Raw genomic sequence first — 6,000 nt, 5'->3', positions numbered from 1 at the left:
CTGCCTGAACTTGCAAAGTTACATTAGCATTGCAGGGTTATGTTTATATTTACCTGGATGGCGAGCTGCATTAAATCAGAAATACATGTGACAAAACATATCAGGTAGCAGTCTGTCCATTTGAAGTATTTTAAAGGAGGTGGTGACTGTGGGGCCAAAGTCACTGGTGGGTATGATGACATGGCTAGCCTTTCACTGGATGCCACCAATATGATCCAGCACAAAGACAGTCTAACATCAATATGCAATTTCCTCAGTTGTGCTGACGTAATATTCTGCCAACTTCATTTGGAGCATTAGCAGTGACATGTAACGTCCTCCTGCAGTGGCTTTCAACCTTTTCAGACTCAAGGCAACCCTTGTTAGCCCCAGGGGACCCTCCCCCCCCTTGAAACCATGCCATTTCTTAGCTTTCACTCATTTTTTATTATGGAAAAATAATGGCGCAATTCTTCTGTTGCAAAGAACTCAGGGAGACAACAACAGGTCAGGATGACACTGTGGGTTCCTAGCTGAAATCTCTGGGTTTTGCTTTTGCATCCTGTGTAGGTAGTTGCACACCTAACAGTGCTAATATTTGCATGACACCCCATAGCACCTTTAAAGGATCTCACAGCCATGGCATCCTGGCTGAGAAGTGTTGTCCTATTGTATCAGGACTAAATACAGGGCTGGAGTCTCCTCTGGTTTGGTAGACTCTTTTCCTGCCATACAAGAGACCCCAATTCGATTCCTGGATGTTCATGCAAGTACAGCCATCAAGGCACCAAATGTCTGGACCCTGTCTTGCTTTTGGATTCTGTCTCAGTGACCTAAAGTGGGGGTGGAAGGTCTGAGCAGCCTCCACTCCTCTATACTTCTGCTAGGCAGATGTGTCGAAGGTCTGGGTGACCTCTCACGCATACACCATGATCCAAAAGGATCAACGGTTGCCACTCGCTCTCTCTCTAAATATAGTGCCAGAGTTGTCTGTGCAAAAAGGAGTTGCCTTGAGATCAGGGTGCTGCTGACTCCATCTCACAAGGCTATACACATCTTAGTTATTTCTCAGTTATTCATAACTGATGTACTTCCAACCTATCTGAAAAAGTTCCTGTAACCTTCGCTCTGACCACATCCAGCCTAAAATGTTGGGCCCATGACACTGCAGCTTGCTAGAGCACACCGACATGTCTCCTCTGCACACGCAGTGAAAGGCTGCACCAGCAATAAAGTGAGCACTGAGCAGGCATCTTGGTGTCCCTTGCGCCACTGTCCAGTGCCTCCCTAGGACAGGTTTTTAGCACACTGTGAGACAACCTCTCTCTCGGGAAATTAAGAGGGATCAGGCATCAGAGTCTAACACTTCTGCTTTACCCCCACAATCTTCTATTTCTGTGCCATTTCTTTTAAAAAAAAATTATCTCCATCTGGTCCACACCATAATTTCCTCTTTTTCCTGCCACTTTTCTCCCTCTCCATCATTTCTGCATTACAAGGACGGATGAAAGCCCAGGGGATTTCTCATGAGGGTTTCAGAGACAGGGTTCCTTGTTCCTCTGCGTTTGCAGAGGACATTTGCAGAATTTGAAGCATCTGCCACAGCAACCAGTCATGCAGGGTTGGAAATAGGAAAACTGAGGTGCAATGAATGATGCAGATGCTGCAGGCAGCCTGACCAGTTGCACATTGTGGAGCAGTATGTCTGGGCCTATAAGAAACAAATGTGAAGTGGGGGAGATTGATCTAGACACATCTGGAATCACCCGTCGTGACAGTGGGGTACCGAAACCACATGAAAAGGGTTGTATGCTGAGTGTGTCCCTGTCCTTCTGTACAGCCACCGCAAAATGAGAGGGCCTTTGAAAACGAAGAAATGGGTGATGATTGCATTCTGAACAGTCACAAGCACCAGTTGCTATTAAGCAGTGGCAGTCATATTGGTGGTGGCAAATCCATGGTAGAAGTGATCATTAGGCGTGTCCAGCCACACGGGATTGTGGCTCTGGGCAACATTCAGAAAATGCCCCAGGAATCCAGCGCAATGGGCTTCTTGCATTGTGCGGGGATGATAATGTGTGTAATTCCAGGTCTGATCCTTCCACCAGGACCAACACAACTCAATCCAATACACAGCACAATACACAACACAGCACAATGCAGCACAAGGGCAGCAAAGATACCACAAAGGTGTTGTTGGCCATCAGATCATGGTTTGATAGTGAGCCTTTAAGTTGGGCAGTGTGTTGCTCTGCATTTATTTGTGCAACTTTGTGGATAAACCACATTTGGATTAGATGTGATTTTTAAATGAACTGTCACCATGGTTTCTGACTAGGTGCTGGTGGGTGGGTTCCTAGGGCTGTCTTGTCCTGTATCTCAGATGATACAGCCTCTTATTGAAAATCCCACTGAAGGAGGTACCACGACTTCACAAGACAGCTAATTCCCTTGTTCTGCTCTTCTTACAATTAGGGAGTTTTCCCTAAGATTTGATCTAAATGGGCTTTGCCACAGTTTCAGTGCAGAGGAGAGAACCATCTCTTCCATCTTCCTTGTGGCAGGCACCCAAACATTTGAAAGCTGCTATCCTGACCCTCAGCTTAATCACTTTTTTTCCACACTAGACATACCTAGTTCCTTGAGGCCCTTCCCTCCTACCCTTGACATTCAAAGCCCTTTGAAGAAAGTTTATTGCTGAGCGGTGACAAAACCAAAATAATTCTAAGCCATTTAAAGCCAGAAGGAGCTGCTCTGACTTCTGCTGCATAAAGCACAGAGCAGGCCACATGGAGAGAGTCCAAGAAGACTCAGGAGAAAGTCCATTTTCCACTGGAGCAGAGTGGATGGGTACCATGACATGCTAGCCCAGGATTAGGCAACCCCCAGTACGGGTGCCAGAGCATGGTACTGGCACTTTGCTTGGCACTTGTGCTTTGGGTTGGATGGCAGGGAAGGGGTCAGGGCTGTGCTGCCATAACAAGAATTGGGACCCTCATGGCTCTCCCACTGTCTGCCCCTGGCACACCAACATCTTACAAGTCAAGGTTGTGGGTGTTTTTGGCACTCTGCCCCAAAACATTGCCAACCCCTGTGCTAGCCTGACACTTTAGTAAGGGGTGGGTGGAGGGTACTCATAGTACAGGCTCCTTCCCCACCTGCACCCCTCCCCTGCCTCAAATTGAATTGTTCATGCCAGGGTATACTTGTGTGTTTCAGTACACAATGCACCATGGCACTTGTGTCAGCTCTTTCAACAAAATCAGTTACTCCCTTTAAGCAGGAACACCTGAAGGTTCAGTTCAAAGTCGTGGATGCTTAACATTTGCAAAATGCTCTAACATCTTTTTCCTCTGTGCACATTTTGTTTTATAGAGTCCAAAACACAGCTTTTATCATGATTTTCTCAGGCACCTCTTGGTCCTCCTGCCTTTCCACCAGAAGACCTCCCCTCCAGGCCCTTGCCCCTTGAGCTCTGCACTTGGAGCCCTTGAGTGGATCAGAAGACACGTTCTTCTCTCTACCTGGTGAAGGTCAGCCTTTCAGCAAAAGGGGAGGAGGTGCTTCTCAAGCATCCGCTGGACTTGGTTTCAGGGTCCAAAAACAAGAAAATTAATATGTACTGGTAAAAGCCTGCAGTGATATGTTCCAGCACTGCTTCCTCCTCCTCACTAGCTCTGTCTCTGGGCTCATCCTGGTTTAACTGGATCTCAAAGCACTCTTGGCTCTCCGCACAGTCTGGCCTTTCGGTAGGACTTGCAGTGCTCCACCCCTGTAGCTTGGCATTGCTTCCTACCATGGCTATACTCAGCAATGTCCAGGTAAATAGCATTATTAAGAATATGACTTTCTGATGTAAAAGACAACACATTAATTAAGTACACATTGAATTATAGCAGTATCACCCCATTTCCTTCCCTAGACACGCACCAAGAGAACTGAAGGCCAAATTTCACTGATTGAAAAAAACCCACAACCCTCTCCCCCCCACACCCTTTTCTTTTAATTATATTTAAGTCAATGAGTCCCAGGGCAGTCACAAGTTGGGTGCAAACAGACAACCATCGGGTCTTCGTACACTGGCAAGCCACATAGACTAGCAGAATCCCATTTCCCACTATAAAATGGGCCAAATAGTAATAACTGAAAAGTTTTTGATTGGCAGGGGCATATTTGTTACATAGGGCTAGTGAACAACTGTTACACGCCACGTCTTCCATCATAGTCTCTATCAAGGCAAGAGCGATGTATGGAGAGCGTCTAAAAGAAACGTTTTGTGAACTTTCCATTCTCCTCCTATCTTTCATTTTCCTATTCTTCTGGCTCGTGCCTTAACATCCCTCCATAACTAGACAATACCACGAGCTCCAGAGCCTGATTTTTAAGGGCGTTACCAGTCAGCGATGATGAAACCCTTCTTACTTAGCTTTCTCAGCTGTAATTCTGGATCCTGGCCTGGGTTCAAATGATACAGTTTCCAGTGCTTCTAACTTTGAACCTCTGGGTCTGGGAGGCTTCAGAGCCAAGGGTCTGGGTCACCCCAATATAACGATGTTCTGGGTATTTTTTCTTGTTTTTCAATAATCCTCCAAGGGAAAATTCCAAGGGAAAGAGACCTGCTGCTGCAAGCCTTAGGATCAATGGATTACCAGGTAGGCACATCACCTTGCTGGTACTTTTGCAACATGGGCAGAGAAGAACAAAGAGATCAAGGAATGTTTGCTGCGTCCTTGTAACTTGCCAGCGGAGCCAGGGCTCGGGGTGGAGGCGGGGGGAGGAAAAATCAGTGGAGAATCATCCAGGATACTCTTAGGAAAGTGTCATAAATTCCTCCGGGTGTTCTCCTAGATAGCAGCTCTGACATGCAGTTATATTTGGGTTCCCAGTCCCAGTCGCGCATTGGGAATTGTTTATCTTGGGCTTTGCGTTAGGTAAATGCTCCACCAAAATTCCCCGATAAAAGCAGGCACAAAAAGGCAGATACAAAGTCTATTAGGCCCCACAATCAACAGTGACAGCATAAAGGCAGCAACCAGACAGTCACTTAGGGAGAATCTCAAAGTCATCTACTGTCTGTTTCCAGGGGCTTTAAAGACACCAGATTTGTGTGCTAGGCTCAGGCCAAGCAGATTGTATTTTAAACGCTTTCCTTGAATTCAAGGCTTTGTTTACTGAACTGAAGTCCCGTCCCCCCACTCTCCCCCCACCCATGCCCCCCTCCAAGCCCCAGGCTTGAAACTTGATTTAAAAAAAAATAGAAGATTGAATTTCAGTTTGCAGGATTAGGGAGAAGACTTTTAGGGGCTGCTTGTTGGAAAAAAAGCAAAGCAAAGCAGCTGGGAGGGATTAGGCTGAGCTGGCGTCTGCACTTTCAACTGATTCAATTTTGCTCCACAAGACATTGTATCTGAGCCTTTCTGGAGACTATTCAAAGCAAATCATTTTCATTTTACCATTTGGTAAGTGATCAGAGTCTATTTTTAGTGTCTTGGAAGGGTTGGGGCTTTTCTTTTCTTTTTTTTTTTTTTAATACACAACTGAATTTCTACATTTTGGGGGCATCAGGAACAGGCATGTTTGCAGGGAACATTTTCCACAGCTCCTGGCCTCCATTTATTTTATGCCTTGCTGGAAGAAGAAACCCCCCCCCCACTGAAGATGGGCTTGAGAGGGCAGGTCTGCCAAGAACCCCTTGCTCAGAGGGAGACTCCCGCAGCCTGTGCTCTTCACTGATGCTAAGGTAGCTTTTAAATGACTCTGGAGCCTGATCCTGCAGGATTGCTCACTGTGGAGCAGGAGCAGGATCAGGACTGCTCGCTGCGGAGCAGGATCCCAGCGCTGTAAGCGATGCAGCAGCCGTCACTGTGGGTTGTTCTTGCTAGGCTGGTGCGCAGAGTAAAGGGAGCTGAGCAGGGAAGGACAGTGAGGTTAGTTACTAGCAAACATGGGGGGATTTTTTTGGAAAAATGAAGGGGGGCATTGGTCACCAAAGGCAGGCTGGGCACTGAAATGTCTTGTGAA

This window comes from Alligator mississippiensis, chromosome 9, assembly GCF_030867095.1.
Source record: "Alligator mississippiensis isolate rAllMis1 chromosome 9, rAllMis1, whole genome shotgun sequence".
Taxonomy (NCBI): domain Eukaryota; kingdom Metazoa; phylum Chordata; order Crocodylia; family Alligatoridae; genus Alligator; species Alligator mississippiensis.
The sequence above is the reverse complement of the archived record's forward strand: the minus strand, read 5'-3'. Positions refer to the sequence as shown.